The sequence below is a fragment of the Mandrillus leucophaeus genome, unplaced genomic scaffold, assembly GCF_000951045.1.
Source record: "Mandrillus leucophaeus isolate KB7577 unplaced genomic scaffold, Mleu.le_1.0 Scaffold20, whole genome shotgun sequence".
Taxonomy (NCBI): Eukaryota; Metazoa; Chordata; class Mammalia; order Primates; family Cercopithecidae; genus Mandrillus; species Mandrillus leucophaeus.
In genome coordinates, this window is record NW_012102032.1 from 3,818,966 (window position 1) to 3,832,505 (window position 13,540).

The following is a 13,540-nucleotide window of genomic DNA, read 5'->3' on the forward strand; positions in this document are numbered from 1 at the left end:
CCTAAGCTGGAGTACAGTGGCATGATCACAGCTCACTGTAGCCTTGACTTCCTGGGCACAAATGATCCTCTCACCTCAGCCTCCTGAGTAGCTGGGAGTATAGGCACATGCCACCATGCCCAACTAATTTAAAAACAATTTTTAAGAGATGGGGTCTTGCTATATTGCCCAGGCTGGTCTTGAACTCCTGGCCTTGAACACTTTGGCCTCCTAAAGTGTTGGGATTACAGATATGAGCCACTGTGCCTGGCTTGTAGCATTTGTTTTAATAAGGCAAAAGTGTTTCACCATTTTATTATTAAACTGATTAATTCTATTATTCTATATTAATAGAATTCATTACTTTAACAGATCAAAGGAGAAAAACCACATGCTCACTTCAAGATGTTGAAAAATCATTCGATAAGTGAAAGCATCCCTTCATAGTTTCTAAATATATAGCAGCTAAGAAAAATAAGGAAATCGGGTGGAATCTTATCTGCATGTACCCCATTTGCACTGCAGCTGTGGGATCCTGGAAGACAGCCTACTCTGGGTTTTATACCTCAGGAGCCTCAGGATTTTCTGGGATAAAGCCTTGAAGGACATCTGTCTTCTGTAGGGGGACTGGAAGAGAGCTCAGGCTGTTCTGGTCAGTTCCTCCCTGTCTCAGGATGTTGTATTTCCAGCAAATTTTACAGTCATTCTTGATAACTACAAACAACAAAGGGGGAGAACTAGGTTGGTCTAAGGCTACCTGGAGAACTGTCCTGCAAAGAAAAAATCTAGGATGAAGAAATACAATTGAGTTTTGTATACTGATTTTGTATGCTGCAACCTTGCTAAATTCACTTATTAGTTCTAGTAGCTTTTTTCTTGGTCGCTTTTTGGAATTTTTTAAGCAATTTGTCATCTGGGAATGGAGACAGTTTTATTTCTTCCTTTACAATTTGTATGGCACTAATTTTTTTCCTTGCCTATTGCACTGGCCAGGACCTCCAGTACAATGTTGACTAGGAGTGGTGAAAACAGATATCCTTGCTTTGTTTCTAATCTTAGGGGGAAGGCATTCAGTTGTTCACCATTAAGAATGATTTTCATTGAGTTTTTCTGTTTTGTTTTTATAGTTGCCCTTTGTCAGGCAGAGAAAGTTCCTTTTGTTTTTTTTCTAGATTGCAGAAGGATTTTGTCAAGAATGGATGTTAAATTTTGTCAAATGTTTGTTCTGCATCTATTAAGATGATCAAATGTCTTTTTTCTTTTTTCTTTAGGCTGTTGATAAGCTGAATCAAATTCATTTTTCAAAAGTTGAAATAGGTTTTCATTCCCAGGATAAACACCACTTGTTATTTTTTTTATATTGCTGAATTCAATTTGCTCCTATTTTGTTGAGGAATTTTGCATGTGTTTTCGTGAGTTATCTTGTTCTGTAGTATTCTTTTATTGTAATGTCCATGTCAGGTTTTAATATCAGTACAGTTAGCCTCATAAAATGAGGTGGAAAGTTTAAAGTTTCTATCACATTCTATATCATGTAAGAGATTGTGTAGAACTAGCATTATATCTTTCTTTTTTATTTTTATTTTTTTTTTTTGAGACAGAGTTTTGCTCTGGTCGCCCAGGCTGGAGTGCAATGGTGCGGTCTCAGCTCACTGCAACCTCCACCTCCCAGGTTCAAGCAATTCTCCTGCCTCAGCCTCCTGAGTAGCTGGGATTACAGGCACGTGCCACCACACCCAGCGAATTTTTGGTAGAGACAGGGTTTTGCCATGTTGACCAGGCTGGTCTCAGAACTCCCAACCTCAGGTGATCTGCCCGCCTCGGCCTCCCAAAGTGCTGGGATTATAGCCATGAACCACTGCGCCCAGCCCGCAATATATCTGTCTTAAATGTTTGATAAAATTTGCCAGTGAAAGCATCTAGGGCTGGAGTTTTCTTTTAGTGAGGCTTTTAAACTGTGAATTTAATGTCACTAATAGATATAGGACTTAAACATAACTATTTCTTCTGGAGTGAGCTTTTGTAATTTGTTTCAAGGTATTTTTTATCCTAGTTGTCACATTTATATTCATAGTGTATGTAGGGTCTGTGGTAATGTTCCCTCTTTTATTACTTGATGTTTGTAAGTTGTCTTCTTTTTTTCTTGATCAGTTTAACTAGAGGTTTATCAATAAAATTGATCTTTCAAAGAATCATCTTCTTGGTTTCATTGTTTTTTCTCTATTATTTTTCTGTGTTAAATTTCATTGGTTTCTGACATTTATTTTATTATTTAATTAATTTCTAGCCTTTATTATTTTTTCCTTCTGCTTGTTTTGTTTACTGTAGTCTTCTTTTTCTTGTTTAACAAAGCATAAGCTTAGATCACTGATTTGAGACATTTCTTTCTTTTCTAATATAAGCAGTTAATGCTATAAATTTCCCTCTATGCGTTGTTTTAGCTGCATTCCACAAATTTTGATATATTGTGTTTCAATTTTCATTCAGTTCTATTTATTTATTTATTTATTTATTTATTTATTTATTTTGAAACAGATTCTCACTCTGTCACCCAGGCTGGAGTGCAGTGATGCAATCTCTGCTCACTGCAACCTCTGCCTCCTGAGGCAGTGATTCTCCTGCCTCAGCCTCCCAAGTGGCTGGGATTACAAGCATGCGCCACCACACCTGGCTAATTTTTGTATTTTTAGTAGAGATGGGGTTTTACCACCTTGGCCAGGCTGGTTTCGAACTCCTGACCTCAAGTGATCTGCCCACCTTGGCCTCCCAAAGTGCTGGGATTACAGGTGTGAGCCACCGGCCCTGCCTTAGTTCTCATGTTTTAAAAAACATGTCTTGACTCCGTTTATTTAGAAATGTGTTTTCTTAGTTTCCAAGTGTTTGGATGTTTTCCTGTTATCTTTCTCTTATTGTTTTCTAGTTTGATCCCATTATGCTTAAAGAACATACTTTGTATGATTTTAATTCTCTTAAATTTGTAGAGACTTACTTTATGGCCCAGAATGTGGCCTGTTTTTATGAGTGTTCCATGTGCACTTGGAAATAATGTTTATTCCGCTATTATTAGGTAGCATTTTGTATACATATAAATTGTTTCCATTTGGTTGATGGTGTTATTCAGTTCTACATCTTTGCTGATTTTCTCTCCATTAGTTCTTTTTTTTTCTTTTCTGGCAGCACAACTTTTATTTATTAATCACAATGTTGGAAATGTTATATGAGGTAAAAACATCCACAATAAAATAATCACTACATTTTCTTTTCTTTCTTTTCTTTTCTTTTTTTTTTTTTTTTTTGAGACAGAATCTCACTCTGTTGCCCAGGCTGGAGTGCAGTGGCACGATCTCGGCTCACTGCAACCTCTGCCTCCTGGGTTCAAGCGATTCTCCTGCCTCAGCCTCCCGAGTAGCTGGGACTATAGGCATGCGCCACCACTCCCTGCTAATTTTTGTATTTTTGGTAGAGACAGGGTTTCACCATATTATCCAGGCTGGTCTTGAGCTCCTGACCTCCTCCTGATCCACCGCCTCAGCCTCCCAAAGTGCTGGGATTACAGGCTTGAGCCACTGTGCCCGGTCAATGACTACATTTTCTAAAACAATATAAATGTTAGCTCTTGGTTGAACAGTGATGCCAGGCTTCTTCTCATTGCAGTTTCTGTCTTCACTCTTTAAATAGATAAATAAAGTCAATTTCATTCTTTCTTGCTTCTGCTGTAGCAACTAGAAAAATTGTTTATTTCAGTTATTCTACTGCCCAGATGTTCACAAGAGGTTTCTATCTACTTTCAATGCACAGTGGATTAGACTACTTTATATCCCCCATTCATTACTCACTTACAAGCCAGAGAGGCTGGGTGCTAGCCTTTTACCTTCATAACACTGTAAAAAGACAGCATTTAATAAACAAAGGGACACAAAACTGGTGGATAGGCAGCCAGAGTTCTCCAGCCACTTGTTGCGGGTAGTATTCTGTGTTACCTTGACAAGTTTCTTACGATGCTCTAACTTCATCTTTCTAGTCTGTGAAATGAGATTGTTTAGCTAAACTGTCTCTAAGGTCACTGACATTCCTAAAATCTTTGATTCTAATATTAATTTTTTTGATTCTATTGCTTATCAATAGAGCAGACAAAGGAATATTAGGTTTTTTATTTTAGTTTGTATTACAAGAATATTTTTATTGCCATAACTAAACTTTTCTTTCTGAGTAAAATAAAAGTTCCATGTCCTAGTTAGTTAGTTATTATTTATGAGGGATAATAAGCAGTAAAAAGAGGTGAATAATTTTAAATATTTGTATTTAGTTTTAGAGTACATTTGCCTTTTGATCTGTTGACACTACAAATAGGAAGGAGGAGAAGAAATTAAGCATCTGTTTCACTAGGCTGACTTTGGGATGAGATATTATAATCTAAGAGATCTTTTCTTACTTGACATTAATCTTTTTTGAAGATTGGATGAAACTTTTTTATTTCTTCTCTTTACTTAGAGATCTGTGTCTATAGAAGATGCAGTATGGAGAATTGGAACAGTATGGATGCTGGCGATCAGTTGCAGAGGTATCATCAGAATGCACTAGACACAATCAGGTTGATGCTCAGCCTGCGCTCCACGCTTGTTGCCCCACTTCTGGATCTGGGTGATTGGTATTGACTATCAGTCTCTTTACTTCTTTAAGATATGCTTGACTTCAAATCCTTTCTATACTTTTCAAAAAGGCTAATGAATTGCACTATACCACAGTATTTAAAATAAGAAGCATATTCAGGGCTTAATGTTAATATGCTTCAAAATGTTGCAGCTGACAGGAATCACTGGGGAAACTGGGTCTGTCTTTGCATGACTGAGATTCTGATTCTTCTTATAATTCATCTGATTGGTGTTGCTTCCTCTTTCATAGCCTGTAAAAGAAATTGAGCCAGGCATGGTGGCTCATCCCTGTAATCCCAGCACTTTGGGAGGCCAAAGTGGGAGGATTGCTTGATGCCAGGAGTTTGAGACCAGCCTGGGTGACATGGCAAGACCCCTATCTCTACAAACATAAATAAATAAATAAATAAGCTGTGCTTAGTGATGTTCCCCTATAATTCCAGCTACTCGGGAAGCTGAGGTGGGAGGATTGTGTGAGTCCATGATTGGAGTATCAGAGGAAAGGAAATGGAATCTCCATTGGTTCTATTAATTACTGAGGGAGGAGTGTAAAAGCCTCCAACTACAATTGTGAATTTATTTATTTTCCCTTTTAATTTTGTCAGTTTTGCTTTGTTCTTCAAAGGCCTGTTAAATACATATAAATCTAGAATTGTTATGTCTTCTTGGAGAATTAACTCTTTCCTGCTTTACCATTAATTATTTTCTTTACTTTTAGGTATTTTTGTTTGATACTAGTATAGCCACCCTAGCTCTCTTTTGATTTATGTTAGCATGGTATATCTTTTTCTATCCTTTTGCCTTTAACCTACTTATATCATTATATTTGAAGTGGGCTTCTTTTAGACAATATATAGTTGAGTCATTTAAAAAATCATTCTGGGCTGAGCGTGGTGGCTCATGCCTGTAATCCCAGCACTTTGGGAAACTGAGGCAGGTGGATCATTTGAGGTCAGGAGTTCAAGACCAGCCTGGTCAACATGGTGAAACACCATCTCTACTAAAAATACAAAAATTATCCGGGCGGTAGTGGCGTGTGCCTGTAATCCCAGCTACTTGGGAGGGTGAGGCAGGAGAATCGCTTGAGCCTGGGAGGAGGAGGTTGTAGTGAGCTGAGATTGCACCGCTGTGCTCCAAATTGGGTGACAGAGTGAGACCCTGTCTAAAAAATAATAATAATAATAATTCTGACAATCTGTGTTTTAACTGATGTGTTTAGACCATTCACTTACATTCAGTGTGATTATTTATATTTTGGTTTACAATTATATTGTTTTCTGCTTGTTCCCTCTGTTTTCTCTTTCTTGCTTTCTTCTGGGTTGTTTGAACAATTTTTGGTATTCTTTTAAATGTTATTGCATTTATATATACATGCACACACATTATATGTATATATACACATATATATAAGTTTTTTAGTAGTTGCTTTAGGTACAATAGCATATATGTTTGACTTTTCATTACTTAAATCAATATTTTAGCACTTTAAGTGGGATTTAGAGATTTTACCACCAAATATTTTCCTTAGTCTTTCTCCCCAGTTACCTTGTGTCTCTACATACATGAAAAATTTCATTGGGCAGCATTATAATTTTTGCTTTCAACCAGAAAATAGATTTTAAAAAACTCAAAGGAGAGAAATAGTCTATTATATTTAACCCAGATATTTAACATTTTTGTTGCTCTTTCCTTTCTTTATTTCTGATGTCCCAAGTTTCCTTCTGGGGTCATTTCAGATAAACGGTGACAGTGAATTATCTTAGTTTTTCTTCAACTGAAAATGTCTTTATTTCACCTTCATTCTTGAAGGATATTTTCATTGGATAGAGAATTATGGGTTGAAAGTTCCTTATTTCAACACTTTAAAAATATTGTTTCCCTTCCTGCTGTCTTATAATCTCTGATAAGAAAGTCAGTCATGCAAATTGTTGATTCTCTATAGTAATGTATCTTTCTTTGGTTTCTTGCAAGATTTTTGTCTTTGTCCTTTGTTTTCAGCAGTTTGTGTTGAATATGGGTTCCTTTATGTTTATTTATGTTTATTCTATTTGGGGTTTGCTGAGCTTCTTGATTCCATAGGTCTTTGCCAACTTTGGGGAGGTTGGCCAAATTTGAAGTTTTCTTCAAATATGTTTCTATACCACATTTTTCTCCCTCTCCTACTGAGACTTGGATGATGCAAATATTAGACCTTTTGGTATTGTCCTACAGATTCTTTATAGGATTGCTTTCCTGAGCTCCTCCCTTTCTGTCATCTCCCTGATGCATTCTGATTCCTTGAGATTCTTGATCCCTCGGCCAAAAAGCTTATTTACCTTGAACTCTGTGATGTACTTCCTGTGACCATGCCTGCACTGGGGCGGGGCAATGGGAAGACAGAGAGAAGAAAGAGTATCAGGGATTCATTTCACCTTCCTGGGAGCATAGCTCTTCTGACTGGAGAGGAAGGTTGCCCTCCCTCAGAGTTCTAGGGTCTCTTTGGCCCCTTCTCCTGCTGCTGCCGCTATTACCAAGGATTGCTTGGAACTGGGGTGCAAGATAATGGAGAAAAGAAAAAGAGAAAAGTGGGACATCTCTGTACTCTCTGAACATTAGGAGATCTCTTTCCTGCAACTTAAGCCAGATCCAGAGAGTTTTCTCCTGGAGCCCCCTCTGTCCCCATAGATTCCCATATTGGGTTTTGGGCTGCATTGAATTCAGGTTGGGGGATACCTTAGGAACAAATACAGTAAACTCACTGCTACTTGGGTGGTATGCTCAAGTATATTACTCTTCTCGAATCTGCCTGCATTGATTTACTTTCAGAGTCTTTATATAGTCGCTCCATGCACTCTGTACAAAATTTATGGCTGCATTCATTGTGACACAGACAGTGTGGAATGTGTTTATTCTATCTTACCTAGAACTGGAACTTCTTATTAATATCTTGATTGTGATTGCATTGAATTATAGATCAATCTGGGAAGAATTGACATTTTCACAATATAGAGTCTGCTGACCTATCAAAAAGCATATCCTTCCATTTATTTAGGTCTCCTTTAATTTCTCTTAGCAATGTTTTACTGTTTTCAGTATCAATCTTGTATCTCTTTTGTCAGATTTATCCCGGTTTCATATTTTTGATGCTGTTCGAAGTGGTATTATTATTTTTATTTCAATTTCTGATTTTTTTTTTTGCTAGTATATAGAAACACAGCTAATTTTTGTATTTTGGCCTTGTAGATTCCTTTACGTAGATTCCTTAGAATCACATATATATGTGTGTGTGTGTATCTCTGTGTGTGTATGTATATATGTGATCATATTGTATATAGGCAAAGACAGAATTCAAATTCTGATCCCTTTAATTTCCTTTTCTTGTCTCATTGTACAGCACAGACTCTTCAATACAATGCTGAATAGAAATGGCAGAAGCAGACATCCTTGCTTCATTCCCAGTCTTAGGGAGAACGCATTCAGTCTTTCACTATTAAGTATCAAGCTAGTGATATCTTTGTTTGTAGATATCCTTTGTCAGACTTGAAGAAGTTCCTTTTCTTCTTAGTTTGCAAAGAATGTTTTAGTTGGTTTGTTTTTGGTTCTGGTGTTTTGAGACAGAGTCTTACTCTGTCACCCAGGCTAGAGTGCAGTGGTTCAATTTCGGCTCACTGCAACCTCTGCCTTCCAGGTTCAAGCAATTCTCATGCCTCAGCCTCCTGAGTAACTGTGATTACAAGTGTGCGCCAGCATGCCAGGCTAATTTTTATATTTTTAGTAAAGATGGAGGTCCAGGCATGGTAGCTCATGCCTGTAGACCCAGCACTTTGGGAGGCTGAGACGGACGGATCACCTGAGGTTAGGAGTTCGAGACCAGCCTGACCAACATAGAGAAACCCCATCTCTACTAAAAATAGAGAAAAATTAGCTGGGCATGGTGGTGTGCACCTGTAATCCCAGCTACTTGGGAGGCTGAGGCAGGAGAACCACTTAAGCCCGGGAAGCGGAGGTTGCGGTGAGCCGAGATTGCACCATTGCACTCCAGCATAGGCAACAAGAGTGAAACTCTGTCTCAAAAAAAAAAAAAAAAAAAAAAAAAAAGGAATTTGCCATGTTGACCAGCCTGGTCTCGAACTCCTGACCTCAAGTGATCTGCCTGCCTTGGCCTCTCAAAGTGCTGGGATTACAAGATTGAGCCACTGCGCCTGGCCCAATGCTACCATTTCAATCTTTGTTAGTGTCTGGCTTCATATTAGTAAACCAATGTAAAAGTAATCCAAACCCACTGATTAAGTAAAACCAAAGTTTGCTACTTTGCGGGATTGTGGTGGAGGGAGAGATTTTTAGTTCTTTCATGATAAAATTATTTATATTTTCCTTGTAAAACTTTCGGAAGAGCACTGAGTATGAAGCAAAAGGCTCTTGTTCCTCAGCCCTTTCAGTTCATTCCCCAGATGTAACCACTGTTAATAGGCTTTTGTGCCTGCTCTCAGAATCTTTATGTGTATGTAAACACGTGTGCATGTGTGTGGTGCCTGTGCACATGTGTGTGGGTGTGTTTTGTATGAATTGCAACATGCTGTATATAATGTTTTGTAACTAGTTATTTTATTTTGGCAACATTTCCTGCCATTTTGTTCCTTTTCTTTTTTTCCAATCAGTTTTCTCAGGTTGAATCTTGCTATTTTGCTACAAATAGATCTCCCTTTGTTATAAAACCTGCATAAAACACATTTACCAGGATATACCACAACCTGGCAAAACTTTTCTGATGGACATTTGGCTTGCTTCCAGCCTTCAGGTTGTTGCAAATGAGGCAGACATGAACACACTTGGGTAGGTATCTTTATGCTTTCGTAAGAATGTGTCTGAAAGATAAATTCCTACCTGGAAGTAGAATTGCTGAGTCAGAGCATTTTGGAGTTTGACTGACATCGTCAGATTGCCATCCCATGGCATGGGGCCAAGCTACACTTATTTTTTTTCACATCCTGACTGGCGCTGGGGTTTTCAGTCTTTTCTATTTTAACTAATCTTATTGGTGAAGACGCTGTTTAATTCTTGTTCTTTGAGTTTAATGTTGCTTGCTTTTAGTGTCTTTTGCAGAACTTTGATTAATGGAAGCTTATCCCCTCCCCAAATAGCCACAAATATAAAGGGTGGAATAACTGGAAAACCATTAAGCATTTGTAAAAGCACAGAGTTTAACTTGTCTTAACTTTTACAGTACTGACCTAAGCATATTTGAAAACCGAATTTGAACCTAAAAAATTTTGAAAATTCGCTTTTTTTTTTTTTTTTCCTTTTTGAGATGGAGTCTTGCTCTGTCACCCAGGTTGGAGTGCAGTGGCACAATCTCAGCTCACTTCAACCTCCGCCTCCCGGGTTCAAGCAATTCTCCCTCCTCAGTCTCCCGAGTAGCTGGGATTACAGGTGTGCACCACTATGCCAGGCTAATTTTTGTATTTTTTCAGTAGAAATGGGGTTTTGCCATGTTGGCCAGACTGGTCTCAAACTCCTGACTTTGTGATCAGCCTGCCTCAGCCTCCCAAAGTGCTGGGATTACAGGTGTGAGCCAGCACGCCTGGCCGAAAATTCACTCTTTAAAAAATATATATCTTGGCCAGGTGCAGTGGCTTATGCCTGTAATCCCAGCACTTTGGGAGGCCGAGGCAGGTGGATCACGAGGTCAGGAGTTCAAGACCAGCCTGACCAACATGGTGAAACCATGCTTCTGCTAAAAATATGAAAATTAGCATGGTGTGGTGGCATATGCTTGTAATCGCAGCTACTCGGGAGGCTGAGGCAGAAGAATTGCTTGAACCTGGGAGGTGGAGGTTGCAGTGAGCTGAAATCATGCCACTGCACTCCAGCCTAGGTGACAGAGCAAAACTCTGTCTCAAAACGAGAAACGTACAGTGCTTTTCACATAAATGAATCTACCTTCTATATAAAACTAAACGAATAGAATCCCATTGCATTTCGTTTTCTTTAAGAGTACTTACCTTAGCTAGGAACAGTGCACACACCTGTAGTCTCAGCTACTCAGGAGGCTGAAGCAGGAAGATCGCTTGAGCTGAGGAGTTCAAGGTTGTAGTGTGCAATGGCTGTGCCTGTGAATAGCCACTGTACCTCCAGCCTGGGCAACATAGTGAGATCTCGTCTCTATAAAAAAAAATAAGGGCCGGGCGCGGTGGTTCACGCCTGTAATCCCAGCACTTTGGGCGGCCAAGGTGGGTGGATCACGAAGTCAGGAGATAGAGACCATCCTGGCTATCACGGTGAAACACCATCTCTACTAAAAATACAAAAAATTAGCTGGGCGTGGTAGCGAGCACCTGTAGTCCCAGCTACTCGGGAGGCTGAGGCAGGAGAATAGCATGAACCTGGGAGGCAGAGCTTGCAGTGAGCCAAGATTGCGCCACTGCACTCCAGCCTGGGCGACAAAGCGAGACTCTATCTCAAAAAAAAAAAAAAAAAAAAAGGTAAAGAAAGAAAAGAAAAAAACTTCCTTTGAATGTTTTTTAAGGTTAAACAAAAATACTTGTAAGATGTTGCAAGTTCTGTAGAGAAACTTAATGACCAAATTTTCATTTTTCAAAAAGGAAGTGCTTAGGAACAAACTTAACAAGAAACCAGCAAGCCCTATATGGGTAAAACAATAACATTTAAAGGAAAGATACAAAAGAAGACAAATGGAATGACACATTAAACTACTCAAGAATGTAAACTCCATGGGAGCAAGTAATTGGTTAACTGCTGTATCCCTAAGACCCAGAACAGTGCTGGCGCATGGTAGGTGCTCAGTACATATATGTTTAGTGAATGAATGAATGTACAGGGATAAGAAGATAATATCATACAGATATCAATTGTTACCAAATTTATGTATAAATTGAATGCAATATCATTAAAAATCTCAACAGGATTTTTTATGGAAATAGAGAAACATTCAGAAATTCTTAAGCAAGAGTAAATATGCTAAAATGCTAAAGATTGTTTTTAAAAAGAATGAGGAAGGATAATTTATCTCACCAGTAATGAAAACATATTAGAAAGTTATAGTAATTGTAATGATTAGGTATTGACATAGGAATAGATAGACTACTAGGAAGGTACTAGGAAGGTAGAGTAGAACAATCAGAAATACACACACATTTATGGCCAGTGACAAAACTAGTATCTGAATTCAGTGGAGACATGACAGATTATTCAATTAAACGCATTGGGACAACTGATTATCTGTTTGGGAGAAAAAAAAGAGATGGCTCCCTACCTCATACACCTCATACCATTCACACACACAAAATTCCAGATGGATTTCAGACCTAAGTGTAAAAAGCAAAGTGTTAAAATATTATAAGGATGTACAGGAAAATATGTTTGTAATCTTGAAGAAAGGAAGAGCCCCTTTTAAAAAAAAGCTGAAAGACCGAAATACAAAATAAATAAAACAAAAGCAAAATCCTTAAATGTGACCACCTCAAAATTAAGACACTATAAAAAACATAAATGAAAAGCGACGTACTAAAAAGAAATTTGGAATATACATAACAACTGAAGGATTTTAGTGCTTACCCAGAATATGGAATACTTGTTACAAATCAATAAAAAGAGTGACAACACCATAGAAAAATTAACAAAACACAGGAAAGTTGCAGAAGATATAATTCAAATAAAAATATGCTCAACCTCACTATTAACCAAAGAAATAAAAATTGAACCAATAATATGATTCCATTCTTTGCCCATGAGATTTTTACAAAGTTTGGAGGACAGTTTAGCAATATGTTTCTGTTAATATTTTATTTATTAGATACAGGATCTTGCTTTGTCGCCCAGGCTGGAGTGCACTGGTGTGATCATAGCTCACTGTAACCTTGAACTCCTGGGCTGAAGTGATCCTCCTGCCTCAACCTCCCAAGTCATTGGGACCACAGGAGCATCACCATGCCCAGCTAATTTTTATTTTATTTTTTTAGAGACAGAGCCTCATTATGTTGCTCAGGTTGATCCCAAACTCCTGGGCTCAAGTGATCTTCCCACCTCAGCCTCCCAAAATGTTGGGATTATAGGTGTGAGCTACTGTGCCAGGACTTAAATTTTTTTTTTTGAGATGGAGTCTCACACTATCGCCCAAGCTGGGGTGCAGTGGTGCCATCTTAGCTCACTACAACCTCCACCTTCCGAGTTCAAGCAATCCTTGTGCCTCAGCCTCCCAAGTAAGCTGGGATTACAGGTGTGCACCACCACACCTGGCTAATTTTTGTATTTTTAGTAGAGATGAGGTTTCATCATGTTGGCCAGGCTGATCTTGAACTTCCAATCTCAGGTGATCTGCCCACCTCGGCCCCCCAAAGTGCTGGGATTATAGGAGTGAGCCACAGCGCCCAATGTTTTTATTATTATTTTTTTTCAGCCAGAGTCTCACTCTGTCACCCAGGCTGGAGTGCAGTTGTGCAATCTCAGCTCACTGCAGCCTCGACCTCCCAGATTCAAATGATTTCCCCACCTCAGCCCCATGAGTAGCTGGGACTACAGGTGTGTACCACCATGCCCGGCTAATTTTTGTATTTTTTGTAGAGATGGGGTTTTACCATGTTGGCCAGGCTGGTCTTGAACTCCTGACCTGAGATGATCTGCCTGCCTTGGCCTCCCAAAGTGCTGGGGTTACAGGCATGAGCCACTGCATCTGGCTTTAAAAATTGTAAATAAACAAAACCTGTGGTCCACTTCTTCATTTTTACCACAGAGAACACTTGTGTATATGTACAACAAGGCCTCTCGAGGCATTGTTGTTGTCATCGTTGTCTTTTTTTGAGACGGAGTTTCGCTCTTTGTTGCCCAGGCTGGAGTGCAGTGGCAGTGGCACGGTCTTGTCTCACTGCAACCTCTGCCTCCCTGGTTCAAGTGATTCTCCTGTCTCAGCCCCC